General features: G+C 42.2%; 1 protein-coding gene across 9 annotated transcripts in view; it reads right to left on the minus strand.

Moving 5' to 3' along the window:
• MPDZ (multiple PDZ domain crumbs cell polarity complex component) overlaps window positions 1-5,544 on the minus strand; it is a 157,393-nt gene extending 151,849 nt beyond the window's left edge. For 6 of the 9 annotated variants that reach the window (XM_047699414.1, XM_047699411.1, XM_047699412.1 and 3 more), the window contains exon 1: window positions 5,242-5,543. The gene's annotated coding sequence lies outside the window, so the exon portion shown is untranslated. Of the gene's footprint in view, window positions 1-4,375; window positions 4,398-5,241 lie in introns of those variants that run through there. The other 3 variants (XM_047699409.1, XM_047699413.1, XM_047699407.1) reach the window with 3 other exon arrangements.
• Between the last annotated feature and the right edge of the window lie 11,056 nt (window positions 5,545-16,600).

A 16,600-nucleotide genomic window follows, 5' to 3' on the forward strand; every position in this document is an offset into this window, starting at 1 on the left:
CAGAATTCCCTACACTCAACAAATTTAACCACCACAAACAAGAAGAAAATAAGCAAAAATTTAAGTTTCAATTTACTTTTTTTTTTTAAACTCAGCAGGCCAAAGTTGGAAAAATTGCATAAACATTTCTCTAACTCATCTAATCTCAACACCTAAAGAAGTTTTTGTTATAGATACAATATAAATTACTTATTTAACCTTAATTTTTTTCTAAAAAGAAGAAATTTCTGGGGAAAAATGATTACGTGAACTACTTGCCCACAAAACATGCGAAGTATATACAGTTTTCTGGTCAATGTAATTTAAAGAATAGCTTTGCTGTTTTTAATCAGATTCCAGATGTGTCACGAAATGTTTACAAACATTAACATTTCCTCTTCGCCAAATTTAATGTTTTACTGAATTTTTAAATAGAGGAAATAGCTTTAAAAATTAATGCATTTATGAAACACTTAAAAAGGAAAACTAACATAATGCTCTGTCCATAAAAAGCAAGGTCCAGTTTCTCAGTGAAAACCAGGAAAAGGAAACAAGAGGCTTCAGGCCAAAGATAAAGAATCTTTTTCCTCAAACAGCAGTTTCTCTTTCTTCCCAAACATCAAATTACCACAATAATGCTTGGACTAACACAAAAGCCTCCTACATGAACTCCCTCCCTTACCCCATACCAGTCCATGCTTCAAGGTCTCTACCTAGGTCTTTAAGAACCTTGCTAAGGGCTGAATTGTGTCCTCCTCCTTACCTCCCCAAAATAAATAGGTTAAAGTCCTAACCCCTGTACCTGTATTTGGAGACAGGGTCTTTAAAGAGATAATTAGGGTTAAATGAGGCCACTGGGACTCCCATAGTCCAATAGAACTGGGAGACAGAGAGAGAAGATGGCCATCTACAAATTGCCAGCAAGCAATTCTATGTTGATCTCTAACTTCTTTGAAATGGTATAACTTCTACTATGTGTAAGACTTTCTTATTCTTTCCTTCGTGCGATTATCTTTTTTTTCAACCAACACAGTAAGCTTCTAGAGCAATATCATGTTCTCCCTAGTGCTTAAACCAATGCAACATATCTCCAATCCATCTATTATTATCTACTAAATAAACAACTACCTCAGATCTTCTCAGAAAATATTTCATACGAAGGCAATAGATTATTTAAGTAGAAGTAGTTCTTCATCTCCTTATTCGCCCACACGGAACCCCACTATAATTATTTAATCATAGTATATCAACTTTACCATACTAACCATCACTTCCCAACTTTGTTTATATAGATGCCCTCTTACACATGACACTATTTCACAAGAGAAAATAATACCTTTCTTGTTATAAATATGGGGTTGGTAATCTACATAACAATGTAACTATATCAAACGATTTCCTACTTTAGGCCAAATGTATTTTAAAATCACATACAACCGCTTGGGAAATATAATAAAATATATCATCATTCATATGTACCATCAAGCAGTCCTGAATTCCATAGGAAGTTTTCTGCTTCTTTACTTCCAAGTATAGAATTTTCTCCGGCAGATATGTTGTTTGCTCTAGCATATGGGGACATTCCCAGTCCAATATATCAACTTTACTTCAAGACATCTTATGAAATTCACAAAATACTTTGTACGTATCACTAATAAACAAAATGGAGCCAACCTGCAATCCAACCTAAGGGAGTCAAGTCTATGATGTCAGACTTGGGAAGTAATATGAAGAAAAGCATCTGCCTTTAACTCACGGCAGTTATCTTCCAGGCAATTCATTGTTGCATGCCAGCTTCTAAGTCCCTTAATCTTAATTCTAGGCACTCTCTTGCAAAGCAGAGAGGTTCCACACCATAGCAGCTAAAGGCTAAAAGCTTGCATCAAAGCAAAATTACATTTCAAGGATTTCCACAAATCTGAGCACCCCCCATTTGCAGAGATAGAGCTAACTCTGGGGACAGCCTTCATTCTTTCATGATATATGTGCATTTAAAAGGTATCTGAAATGCAAAGAAGTCTTTAAGGGTCAAGTAGGACAATGTATATGTGATAGAAATTTGGAGCACACAAAAACTGTGATGGACACCTTGCTCTGCCTAAGCCACAAGCAAGAGGCTTAGGCGATAAAAGGAGTGGGATAAAGTGAGAAAGAAAACCAGAAATGAGAGGGGAAATGAAAAGAAGACATACCAATGGGAGCTAAAGAAAGAAAAGGAACATATCCTAGAGGCATGTACACATATGATCAATCTCAGTAATATTCGAGAATAAACTTCATTTTTTTGTTTTAGCAAAGGTTTAGGAAGAGGAGTGGTTAAGAGTCAAGCTCCCCCACAAACTAACTTTGCCTCAAGCGGTAACTTCCCTGCAAAAAGGAATCCATGACATCCCCTAACCCCAGCTGCTTTTTACCTAAATAAATAAAACCATAATTCTCAAAACTACTCGGGTAACAGGGCAGCAAGAAGTCACTAGAACTCACTGCAGAATACCCTAAAATTTGGCCATCTGTATTAAATTTAATTAAACATGTAATTTTTGCCAATCAGAAAACCCACTTAATCCTAGATTCTGAGGGGTGCCTGGGTGGCTCAGTGGGTTAAGCCTCTGCCTTCGGCTCAGGTCATGATCCCAGGGTCCTGGGATCGAGCCCCGCATCAGGCTCTCTGCTCAGCAGGAAGCCTGCTTCCCCTCCTCTCTCTCTCTCTGCCTGCCTCTCTGCCTACTTGTGATCTCTCTCTCTGTTGAATAAGTAAATAAAATCTTTTAAAAAAAAATAAAAAATAAAATAAAAAAAATCCTAGATTCTGACAAAGAAAAATACCAAAAGGTTAAGAAATCTTTTTGAGAGTAAAACTTGTAAATGAGAAAATCCAATACATTAACTTGTCTACCTATTGGGGAAAAGCCAGCCAGTTCAGGGACACCAGAAACAGAGAGTGAAAGGCAATGAAATTAAACAAAGCACCCATCACAGGAGGGGGCATTTAACCAATTTTTTTTTTTAAGGATGTTATTTGACAGAGAGAGAAAAGGGGAGGAAGAGAGAGACCGCGCACAAGTTGCAGGGGCGCAGGGAGAGGGAAAGAGAAGCAAGATCCCTCTGAGCAGAGGGTCTGAACTCAGGCTGGATTCTACCACCCTGGGATCAAAACCAGGGCAGAAAGGAGTCGCTTAAAGTGACTGATCCACCCAGGGTCAGGCATCCTAAGCAATACTTTCAAAGCGTGCTCTAGGTTTGCAAATTTTTCTGTAAAGAGTAAGAGAGTAACATTCCATACTTTGACGCTATACATTCATGTCTCAACTATGCAACCACTCAACTCTTTTACTGCTATTGTGGAAGCAAACAAAGACAGTAAGAATCCGCCATACACAATAGGAATGAGTTTGGCTGTGTGCCAATAAAACTTTACTTATGCACACAGATTTGATTTCCATATAATTTTCACATGCCATGATATATTCTTTTGACCTTTTTCACTATAAAAATGCACAAACCACTTCTAACTCCTACAGTTTAAGGGAAAAACAGGCTGCTTCTGGCCAATTTGGCCAATGGCCTTCAAGTTCAGAGACCTCCCCTTTCAAAGACCTTAAATGAACTGAGCAAGGATAGAGTCCCATCTAGATAGACCCGCCCACTTGTAAAATACCTCATTAGCTAGTAAGAAATCTGGGCATCCCAGACAAGATTATCTCCACCACCCTCTAAACCCTCTCATCCCCTCCTTCAGGCAAGGGCACAGGTGCATCCATCCAGAACTTTACATTGTACAAGAAGCTCAGACCTAGGAAACTGAAGTTTTGTTGTTGTCGTTGTTTTCTTTTTACCTAAATTCTACCAGGCGCTAAAGTGTATATTAGATACGGTTGATTGAACCCTTCAAAAAAGTTCATTGTAATCACATATACCCAAAGTCAGCATGTAAAAAACCCCAAGCCCCAAACCATCACTTCCTTAGTTTTTCAGTCGTGTTGTTTTTTTAATTCTGTTAAAGGTAATCTAAATGAGGAATGTCTACAGAAAAACAAAAGGGATGTTTACACTACAGCTGTCCATCAAAGCTGGGCGACAGCGTCTAGACACTTTTCAGATTCTTCCCCTCTGGACATCAAACGAACATGGTGAGTATTCTTTCTAGGCTGAAGTCATGGTCCTTTTATCTGATGCTACCTAAGAAACACTAGCTGCCACCCGCACCCGCACCAGCACCCTCCCCAAACGCAGCGCCCACGCTCGGGTTCTTTGCCAGCTGAGCAAGCTCTGCAAGCCCCACCCGCAGAGACCGATGGAGATGTCCCGCCGCCCTCGACTCGCCCCTGGCCACTGCGCAGCGGCAGCCACCCGTCCCCCCACCCCCAACCCCCGGCTGTCGCCCGGCCCCTCCTACATTAGGCAGTCCCAGCTTGAATTTCCATGTGATCTGCGGTAAAGAACAGCCCGGCCTTTGTGCCTCTGCAAAGAACGCAAGCAAAAATTTACACCATCACCACCCCCGACACACACACACAACTCCCAAGACACAAAGCGTCTCCCGAACAGCGCTTCCCGAGGAACATCCGGCATCCTCCGGCTGCGAATCGCAGACAAAGACGCCCCATTGGCGCGGGGTAGTTGAAGAGGGTGGCTAGAGCCCACTGCTCCCACCATGCGGGTCAGCGGATGAAAGGGCACAGGCGCCGCAGGGGATGGGGGGGCGGGTACCAATTAGCGGCGCGCTTGGGGTCCTGCAGACGAGGCTAGAGACGCCAGTCGAGGAGGCTTTCTCCCCCGACCTATGCGGCCGACACAGCGTAACCGTGGAGGGGGCGTCCGGCCCGGGGCGCGGCCACACCAGCGGCGAGCAACAGGCTCCTGAGTCCCGGAGCGCCTGGCCGCGCGCCAGGCCCGCGGTTCCTCTCCCCAGCACCATCCCAGGGCCCCTCCGGGTGAAGAGAAAGAAAAAAAAAATAACTTTTAAACCCTTTAGAGTAAGCAAAGGCAAAGGGGCGGGGGGTGGGGGTTGAAAGGACTGGGACTAGCGCTCCGGGGCCATGCAAGTAGCATGGAAACTTCCAGATTCCATCCTTTCAAAGAGCCGGAGGAGCAGCGGCTTCCCGGTACCGCCCGGCCGCGCGGGGTGGGGCGAACGCACCCCGCCCGCCCGCCTGCCCCGCGCGCCGAGCCCCCAGCGTCCGCGCACCTTCCCGGCCGGCGCGCGCTCAGAGCGCGGGGGCGCGCTCCGGCCTCCAGGGCCCGGGCCTTGGCGCCGCTTACCCGGCTAGCGGCGGCCGCCCCGGGCGGGAGCGCAGAGTGGGAGGAGGGCTGGGGAGCCGGGGTCGCCGGGGACTCGGGAGCCTCGCCTCGCTCCCGCTCGCCCTCTTCTCTGCTGAAATAACGGCCCGGCGAGGAGCTTCGAGATAAACGCGCACACTCACGCACGACCGAGAAACTTAATCCCGCCCGGCCGGCGGCGGCCCGACGCCAGCCTCGCGCTCCGCCGCGCCCCCTCCCCCCGCGCGCGCCGCACTTGCGCCGACCGGGGCTGCCTACGAGGAGGTGGCGGCGGCGGGGCCGGAGCTGCCGGGGCTGCGTGACGCCTGCGGCCGGCGGGGCGGCGGGCGCGCCTCGGCCAATCAGGGGGCGCGGCCCAGCCGGCGGGTCCTGGGTTTTAAACTAGCTCCGAGGTCGCTGGGCCTGGGGTGCGCGCCTTGGGTTCTGTGAGGTTGCCTGGGGGAATACAGGGCGCCCCGTTAAATGGGAAAGTCCAATAACAAGGAATAATTATTTTGGCCAACTATGGCCCATGCAGCTTGGGACATACTTATGCTGAAGAATTGCTCATTGTTTATCTGAAATTCTAATTTAACCCGGGCGGGGGGGGGGGGGGGGGCTGTATTTTTCCTTTCTAAATCTGGCAACCTGTTGGATCTGGTAGCCTCTATTTCTAGTTTTGAGGACTTTTTTTTTTTTTTCCATTATGTGGACTGCCTTGTAGATAACTTCTGTACTGATAGCTTATTTAAGTGGTATGGGATGGTGATGAGAAGCATCAACTTTAATGAGGGGACATGGGGAGTGGGGCCTTAGTAATCTCACATTCTAAGTAACTTTTAGAACGTTAGTGTGCTTAGACATAGCCGATTAGAAGACGGAAACAATAAACATGAGAGAAGGGTTAAAAATTGCATGGTGCCAGAGAAATATATTCATTTCTGTTCTGTGCCATTTAAAGTTGTGTTTCTGATACCCTCAGTTCCTGAGTCCCAGAAATCTTTTTCTACGGAAGAAAATAGCTTCCTCTCACAATACATACATTTAATATTAGAGTATATACATCAAAGGATACTCGGAAGTCCAACTTAAAATATTTAAAAGAATTTCTTTTACTATCGTGAATTAAAAGTTCTGATTTCTTTGGCAGACTTGTAAAATTGTTTGTCTACTAAAAAAAAAGTGTATTTCTCCAATATTCACCAAATATTTCAGGGGAAATACAGTTTTTTAAAACATACAAGGCTCCAGAGGAAAGCTAATTCGAGCTGTTAAATGGACATTTTCAGAAAGCTTCAAATAGATCAGTTGCCTGCAAATGACTGGAAGTAAAATGAGCTAAAGTGCCCTGGTTGGAGAGAGTGTCCTCAGCCCAAGACCCATTGTGCTTTCTCAAACACAGGCATCCGTGTAATTTTGCCTACTGGGGAAATAAAAGCACTGACTAGACTTCTTTAGCATCTGGGGATATTCATCTCCTCTGGGTCTTTTGAAAATGAAAGTGAAGTTAGGATGAGGGGAAAACTCATCCCTTGTATCTTCAACACATCTCTGTCTTGTGTAACCTTTCAATCAGCACTCGCAGATCTCCCCATTGAGAGAGAAAGAGAGGAAGGCAGGGAGGCAATAACATTACTCCCCAGTCCATCTCTCCCCAGTTACATTTTCTCCTCTTTCCTTCGTAGTTAAATTTCTTGACATCAGCCACCTGTATCCGGCTTCCTGACCCCGTCATTGCACAGAAAGGCTTTTGCTAGGCACCAATGATCTCCCCCTTAACTAAATCCAGGGGATATGTTTCTCTCCATATATTCTCTGACCTCTCCAGATGCATTGATACTATTGAACAGTCTATTGAAGTGTTGCCCCCTCATACCCCATAATTCCATACAATCACACTCTCAGTTTTGCTCCTTCGTCTTAGGGAGCGGCCAGTGTGTGAGATCTGAAGCTTACAACAAATTGGGGCTCTGCTTTAAGAAAAGAAAAAGAGATACTTCTTTTGAAAACTTTTTGTAAATATGTGACCGTGTAAACACATTGCTAGGGCTCCTCCCAGGCAGGAGAAAGACTGAGAATCTTTTTTTTTTTTTTTAAGTTGTATTTATTTAATTAATAGCTACACCCCACCTGGGGCTCAAACTCACAACCCTGAGATCAAGAGCCACAGGCTTTCCAACTGAGGCCTCTCTTCAATCTCCTTTGCCAACTGGCCTCCTCTCAGCTTTAAATGCTAGAGTTCCTCGAGTAAGGTCCATGGTAGGGCCGTTCACTGAGACACAGAACTGTGAAAGATGAGCACGGTTGAGCAGAAATATCATGGTTCCATTTTGGATAATTTAGGTTTGAGTCAGGCAAGCAAGGAAGTCAAATAAGCACTCAGATATATAGAGAAATCTAGGTTGAAGATAGAATTGATGTGGTTTCAGTGGAGTGAGGTCCAGAGCAGACAGCCAAGAATTATTGAGACGTCACTGGTGCAAAATGGTGGCTTATTAAAGCAAAGGGACTGGACCTGTGGGCAGAAAGACCTACTGCTCTGGGGATGTGAAGGGGTGGCTGATTATATATGATGGGGTTGGAGGAGTAAGGAAAAGGGAGGTTTCAAAAGAACTTTATTTCTTTTTTTAAAGATTTTATTTCTTTGAAGAGAAAGAGAGATCACAAGTAGGCAGAGTGAGAGGGGGAAGCAGACTCCCCACTGAGCAGAGAGCCTGATGCGGGGCTAGATCCCAGGACCCTGAGACCCTGACCAGAGCTGAAGGCAAAGACTTAACCCACTGAGTCACCCAGCTGCCCCTCAAAAGAACTTTCATATGCTAAAGATACCTGCTAGATACCACAGACCTTGCCATTGTCAAGTTAAGTTTGTGTTTCCCCTCTAGCAAGGCATTAACATTAAGATGGCTGGGAGATTCCTTGAAGAATGTCACATGTGTCCCACCCAGGAGTGGGGGTGGGGAAGGTTGCATGCAGGGTGTCTGCTTACGCTTTGTCTTCAGCCAGCCTCCTACTCCCCCATCAGAATTTTAGGAATCTTTGCCCAATCCATGATTAGCAGGAGGGGAAAATCAACATACATAAGCAGGGCCAGTAACAGATTACTCCGTGATTTCCACAGATTAGTATAAAAACATTATACTACATTCTCATTTTATCCTATGCTATGGCTTCACAGTATTTATCCTACCTTATAATTAGATATTTAGTTTTATAATGACTTATGCAGTGGCTCTCTGCCCCTCTTAGACCTCAAACTCCAGGAGAGCAGGGACCAAGACACTCTCACCCTCAGGGCCTAGCAAAAGTTTTCGTAGCTAATTAGTCTTCAAATGAAATGGGATAAATATATGACTGCAAGAAGGAACAGTTCCCCAATAGAACGTTTGTGTTCTTGCCATAGACTCATGTCAAAGCATCCCATTTTGAGAGGATTCTCTTGTTGCTTAGAAATTCCAAAGGATTCCTCTTTGAATAGCAAAGTATTTCCTTTTGTCATCTTCCAAATCTGGTCATTCTCAATTGCAAAGGAAGTAAGTGCGTGAAATGCTAGCTGGTAGGAGAACACAGAAGAACAATCCATAACTGGGTACTACAGTGTTCTGAGGGTCTTTAAATGTAAAATGACGTCTGTTCCATTGAATTACAGGGGAAAAACCTGTAAGACTGAATGAGAGGAAAGTCTAAGGAATTTGAGTCTCTGATTTAATAGAATATATAAATGAGATTAAAACAAAGGATTCTACCTTGTTTAAAAAGACTATCGCTCTGATCTCATTGAGCAAAGCACATCCTACATGCCCACTTTATTTTTTTTAAGATTTTATTTATTTATTTATTTGACAGAGAGAAAGAGCACAAGCAAGGGGAGCAGCAGGCAAAGGGAGAAGCAGGCTCCCCGCTGAGCAGGGAGCCCAAGGCTCTGCTCCATGCAGGGCTCCAGGCAGGGCTTGATGTGGGACTTATATCAGGACCCTGGGATCATGACCTGAGCCAAGGCAGAGGCTTAACTGACTGAGCCATCCAGGTGCCCCCTACATGCCCACTTTAAACAATAGTGTATTAATGGACAAAAAGGCATCTTGTTTAGGTTAATTCTTTCACAAAATTATCTAGCACTTGGGGATGATTTCACCTGGGTGCTTCCCCTTTTGAAGTTAACCCTTATACGTTATTGCTCTATTCTCTTCCTCATGTTCTAAGCCAGAGGGCCCAAGCTTTTCTAGAAGTAACGAGACAGTATGGTGTATTCCTCTGGTTTAAAAAAAAAAAAATTTCAAGAGGTTTAAGTAAAATCTTACAAAGAAAGTTAAAATGGAAAGATAAAATAGAGCTGATCTTTTCTATGGGCTGGGTTGAAACTCACTCCAAAACCACAGATTAAGAATTCTTTCTATTTCATGTTGGTCATGGTCTCTGGGATCTGAAGGTGAAGGAATTAGCAACATTGTGTGTACTCCAGCTGTATCTTCAGTGAGGCATTCTCTACAGAAATTTGTTTTTCTCAATTCTGAGTAACGTTCAGATCATGTTTGTAAGGAAAAAGATTTGGGGGACTTCCAAGATTGGTTTAAACTATTTTGTGTTATAATTCAACAAGTATAAACAGAAATACATAATATTTTTTTCCATTTGTTGTTCCCCTGTAACTCTAAAACTGGTGAAAGACCCAAGTTCTCTGCTCAAAATCTTTAATGGCTGCTAGAAAGATAGATCGTGGAAAATTCAGTTTTTGATCCATGAGGATACAGAGGCAGGACTCTTAGTTGCCTTTGAAGCACACAATCTCTGTTCTACCTTCCTAACAGTGGAGAGCCTAGGTGTGGAAGAGGGGCAGCCCCATACTGGTAGGTGCACCAGCAAGGCTCCAGGGTCAAATCTTCATATAAACCGAATCCTTTCCCAAGGACTAAGTGATGCTGGGGGAATTCTAATTGTGGGACAATGGACTATTTCCAGACCTTAAGTAGATCCGATTCTTGTTAATGTTTCATTTAAGTGTCATGTCGGTGGCATGCTTGCCTCTTCCCCTGCCTAAGGGTTATCAGCTATATAACAAATACCCATTTCTAATTTATTACAGTTTGCAGAACGATTTTTACCCTCTGTCTACTGGGTGACCGATTTTATAGTTTCAACTGGCCTCTAGTTTCTCAGATAAAAGAGAATACTTTTTTTTCCCAGTCTGTTTAATGTTAGAAAAAATAGACCATTTTAAACAGTCTTTTAACATTTTTCACCTTTGAAAACAGACAAGATTGAAAGAAGAGAATATGAAGAAGAAGTAAAGAATGTTAGGATAATGAATATATATGTGTGTCTAGGAGAGAAAGCCATTAGGAGGAGGGAATGGCTAAGAAAGAATCCCAGGCATGAGAAAAACGCAAAATTATGTCTATTTTGAGAACATGTAGAATAATCTGTCTCTCTTCACGTAACAACTGTGTATAGAAGAATGAAGCAGTGAAACCTACAATGTGTCCAATTGGATCTCATCTCTCTAAGGAAGAAAGGAAGGTCATTGGGAGGTCATGACCATCTGACCTTGAGTTAATTTGCTCTTATACCCACAGAATTCTGGTGCAGTGAGGAAATCCTGGGTAAAAACTTAGGGACTAAGTTATTTTTTGGGTGGAATCCATCCAAACCCTGTTCCAGAATCTCTGACTCAAGTTCATGTAAGCTAGAATGACATTTTGGAATCTCTTTCCTACAAAATATGACACGTAAGTCAGTTGTCCAAATAAAAGTCAAGAAAAATAACCAATTAACAATAATGAGAAAATTTCTTCAAGGTGTCTCTATGTTCTATAAGAATAAAGAAAAGAAACTGAATTTTTGAGATGACCATTGTGTTGTTGGATCACATTTTACCTGAAGCCCACCCCATCTCTTGAATTTCCAGTTAGATGAGCTAATAAATCGCCTTTAGTTCTTAAACTAATTTGAATTAGGTTTTCTGCTATTTGCAACTAAATCATTTAAACTGATGAAATATATATATTCAGCCATTCATGGTGAGCTAGACAGGTACTTTCAGGTGTCAAGGAACACAATGAAATTATCTCACTTGGAGGGAAACAGTTTGTTAAAGAATAGTTAGGATTATTGGGAAGATGAGAGTCTCCATAGGTGAGACAGATGGAGAAATGTGACATCTCTCTGGATATACCACAAGCACACACAGAGAGAAACGGAAGGTTGATTCAGAGGATGCAGATCTCAAGACCAGGGTTTCTTAAAGATTTTACACTTTTATCATAATGATGATTCAGCAAAGCCCTGTTTCTATTTACCTTGTTTTCCTTCTGTCTCTAACAGTAATTGTTTAAATTGGTTCCTAGAGAATCTGGTGATCTTCATATTCTGGTTTATTTAACAAACGAGGCAGTGAACAGCTCTGTGTTCTATACACAGAGGAAGGTTAATTAATTTACGGGCTTCACTTTTAAGGGAGCAGCATTATATTCAGGAGCCCCTAAATTCCAGAAAAAGAAGTCTTTGCTCAGAACCATTGAATGTATTTAAAGAGGGTATTTTTAGGGTGTTTGAGAAATAGACTCCTAGTCATCAGGAGTTCTGTATGGAAATTGCCAGTGTGTATGCATGTGTGTGTGTGTGCGTCCGTCTGTCTATATGTGTGTGTATGGTAGTGGTCATGATGGTGATGTCAGGTTGTTTTAATCCCCGTGTTTTGTACCTGAAATTTTGTTTTAACTTTTCCTTATACCTGATATTTCAAAGTTCCCAGCTTCCCTTCAGTTTTAGTAAATGGTTTAGTCCCCTCCATTGTTGTAATATTTTAGGCCCTAAGGCAGTGCTTCTTGGACTGTGAAGAGTCAGGTTTTTTTGGTTTTTGCTTTTAATTTCCAAAGTATCACTGATCAAGGCACTTAAAATTAATTACTAATGATTATATGCCTGAATGTCGGGTCAGTGTTATTGTAATAAAGATTTTTTAAAAAAAACATTTAATTTCTTTTTGGACCAGGCTGTCCACAAAGCAATTCTCCAGGACCTTGTTATTCCAACTATGGTCAATAAACCAGAGACATCTTCATCACTTTGGAGCTGGTGAGAAATGCAGAATCTCAGGCATCACCCCAGACTACTAAATCAGAATCTTTATTTTAACGTGGTGTCGAGGTGATTTATATACACGTTAAAGATCTTAGGGAATTTCTAGTCTTTCATCTGCTTTTTGTCTTCCAGGAATGTTCTGCTATATTTTTACCTAAAAAGCCTTTTTTCTCCCCTCTTTCTTCTTTTTTTAGTGCTTTAGACTGCTGGCATCTTTCCTCACTCATGTCACTGATCAAATGTCCACCTCTGCTGGAGAAGGATTTTCAGGCTCTCCAGAATGATTGCTGACCCCTTCATTCCACCACCACCACCCCTCCGACATACTCAGCCCAGCTAGAATGTAAGTTTAATAAAAGCAGAGATCTGTCTCATTCCCTGTCCTTTATCCAGGGCTAGGTCAGTGCCTGTTTGTGGGTACAACCACGTGCTGGCTACACTCTGCTTCCATTCACTTCATGACTCTGCTTACCTCTGGCTCCTGTGACCTCACGTCTTATGTTTATCACTTTCTCTGTATGTCCTTCTGAATTTGTAGCAGAGAGTCCAACCCAAACTGGCTTGTAAAATAAAAAGGATGCTGGCTTATATAACTAGAAAGTTCCAGAGTAAACGCAGTGGTCAGGCGCAGTTCCCTTACAGCTCTGGCCCTTCCTCTCCGATTCTTTCAGCTTTTCATCCAGTCTGGTGGCTGGATGTCCACCACAGTCCCAGCTCCCACGTTCCCATGGAGTGCTCCCCAGAGACCATGCACTGCAGCTGCTCTCTTTCACAGTAAAAAAAGCTGCCCCCCAAACCTCCAGCAACATTCCTCCAACATTCCTTAGACTGAATTGGATCACATGCCCCTTCTAAATATGTATATACTTATTGAGTGGCGTAATTACAAATGATGAAATGGATAGATCTTATGGGCACCTTTCATCAAGTTTTGACGACTATATGCATCCTTATAGACACTAACCAAACCAAGGTGTGGAATATTTCCATCCCCCTGGAAAGTTGCTTTGTGTCCTTTCCAGCCAATCAGATGAGTTAACAGTCCCCTGCTGAGCCATCGTGGAGTTGGAAGCCAAAAGAACAATCAGGGACACTGAACCTGTCTTTCTGTAAAATGTTGACATTTTATTCATCGTGCACATTAACTCTTAAGAAAATATCGCATTAAAATATGATTTATGCTAATTACTAGCTGTTGTTGTTTGATGACCTCTGTCTTAAAAACCAAGTGCCACACTCACCTTACTTGCATCTCCCTAGATGCTGCCCTGCAATTAAAGGACCTCTGCTTCTGTCTCTTTGTCTCTGTCTCTTTCTTAATATGATATCTGCATGTGATCTCTCCACATGATGGTTTCAATATGGCTGACCTTTTCACATGGTAGCCAGAGACTCCCAGAGTAGGTGCCCAAGAGAAGCCAGCTCCCAGAGTAGATGCCCAAGAGAAGCCAGAGTAGGTGCCCTAGGGAAGCTGTGTTTCTTACCTGATGTATCCTTGAGAGTCACCTAGGGCAACTTCTGCCATATTTCATTCACTGTAGCAGTCACAAGGAGAGGGGACATAGACTCTGTCTCTTGGTAGGATTGTCAAAGAATTTGCATAAGGGTATTCTGGGTGACTCCCAGTTGACTGAGTGGCTGGCTCTTGATTTTGGCTCAGGTCATGATCTCAGGATCATAGGATCAAGCCCCACCATGGGCTTTGCTTACGGATCCTCTGTCTCCTCCCCCATTGCCCCTCCCCAGCTTGTGCTTTCTCTCTCTCTCTTAAATAAATAAATATTTTTTAAAAATCTGTGGATATATTTTTAAGCCACCATGGATCCCACTGCTTTTATATCCATTGTTTGGACAATAGTGAAAAGCCCTTATTTTTTTAGTATTAAAAACTCTTATTCCAATAAAATTTTTAAAAAATTCATCTTCCTTTCAATTTCAAGTGTCTCCTCTTTGCCCCCAAGTTTAATTGGATATTGTTGGTTTCATTCACTCTCTCCTCTCCATTTACTCACTCACTGCTATTTTTGGCCCATCAAAGCTTAGAGCAAGAATTTGGGGATAAGGCGAAAAGGAACAAAATCATCCTTTTACTTGGCTGAATGTTGAAAAGATTCAGGTTTTTTTTTTATCTTCAGAGTCAGATTACCAAAAGCCAACTCCCTCTTTTAGGGGGTGATTTAGTGAATTAATTGGTGACCCCTCCCCCACTCTGGCTCCTTGGCCCTCTGTCCATTATGGGGATGATGTACATTCTTGTGAACTTGTAATACTCTCCTTCAGCTCCTGCTTTCCTGATACACCCTCATACAGCCTCTTTTTGCTAGGGTCCACTTATCCAAGCAGGCAGTTCTTTTGGGGTATTTTTTTTCAAAATGGCACCAGTCTAGACTCACTACATCCAAGTTGTCTTTATGGGTTTCAGAGAAACTCAGCATCTCAGCTGCTCCATCTCTGCATATTGGTCTTGGCCTTGCCATCAAGGCAATTCTAGATAGCCTTTTGTATCTAGAGAAGAGTGAAACAGTGTTCTCTATGTTCCCCAAACTCCAGATGAGCCAGAACAAGTTTCTCTTATGATGTTCTTACCATGGTCTATTTTTTTTTAAGTTTAATAAACATTTATTCCTTTAGTTGAACAACCTCTACACACAAAATATATATATGGTTTAGGATCTCTCTTTTTTTTTTTTTTTAAAGATTTTATTTATTTATTTGGCAGACAGAGATCACGAGTAGACAGAGAAGCAGGCAGAGAGAGAGGAGGAAGCAGGCTCCCGGCTGAGCAGAGAGCCTGATGCAGGGCTCGATCCCAGGACACTGGGATCATGACCCGAGCCGAAGGCAGAGGCTTTAACCCACTGAGCCACCCAGGCGCCCCTAGGATCTCTTTTTGAGTGGAAAAGGAATTTAGGTCTCAAGAGGTTTTGAGCCTTTTTCTAGAAATCATTTAACTAAGCTTAAGACCCCTAAAAAATATGTAAAAACTGGCTCAAGGAAACCAGCAATTAGATTTTGAAATCAAACCATGGATTAAGTTAGCAAACTTAAAATTGGGGCAATTCCTCTCCCATAGTTCCTACACGCCCAAATTCACCCTGGAAAACAAAAACCTCGTCTACTGGAAGACAAAATGGACACAGAATAGTGGTCTACTTAACATCAAGGTGGGCCCAATTGATGGACCAGCAAAGATTTTGAGGGGTTTGAGTTAAGGATGAGAAAAGTGACTGGGGATAACACATGTAAGGATTAGATTGAAAACTATACACTTGTAATGACGCCAACTACATGACTTTTCTCAATAGCCTATCGGAATGTTTAAGTGGGTTGACCTAAGATGACTTAGGACTTGGAATGAGCAATAAGGTACTTTTAAAGCCAACCCCATTTTTTTTTCCTGAGGTGGCTAGTGGATTCATAATGGTCACAAAGACCATGGATAAAGTATTTAAGGTTCTAATCAAAGCCAACTTTAATTTTTCATCCTCACACTTGAGGGCCACCAGTTTCCCAATTCTAGCACTAATTACTAGCTTATGTATCTTAGTCTTCTCATTTACCTAATGTTCAACTTCCATCAGTTTTCATAGAGACCATTAACTAACCACTTTGCAGGAAATTCAGGATTCTACAGATCCTATGGAGTTGTGGGATACAACCAGGAGCCTCCACATTTTATGTTAATTTCAACAGTACTGTGGAGACCAAGGCAATTTTGCTTTGATTAAGCAGGATGTATTTTCCTTTTTAAGAGAACCCTCCTGTAATAGGTAGTTTTATTCAATTCTCTTAAAAAATTGGTGGGATTCTTTTTAAGTATTTTTTCCAAAGCAACAGTTACACAGTTGGAATATTGGATTCAATATAAAAATGTGGTTCCTGGTTAATGCAGTTTACGTATGATCATGATTAAACATTAGGATAGTCTTCACATTTCCAAGCAAGATCCAGTTTAAAAATCTTCTTCTTTCCAAACCCCTAATAACAGCCATTTGAGAGTAAACCAGTGCATTACATCACTCCAATAAGCTGTAGGTTTCATTACATGCACCAACAAATCTACATGGCTAGCTTATACATTCCACTTTTACAGAATTTATTTTATACCTATTATACCAAACAGTTTTTAAACACGGACATATAAACTCCCTAATAAGATAAAGCAAAGACAAAAGTGTTTATCTTATTAGAAACAAGATACACCATCACTTACAGTCTTCAAACATTATTGCACTTTAACTTTCATAATTTGACAATGCATTCATGGAACAATCTGCAGACA

Source organism: Lutra lutra, chromosome 13 (genome assembly GCF_902655055.1).
Source record: "Lutra lutra chromosome 13, mLutLut1.2, whole genome shotgun sequence".
Classification (NCBI taxonomy): domain Eukaryota; kingdom Metazoa; phylum Chordata; class Mammalia; order Carnivora; family Mustelidae; genus Lutra; species Lutra lutra.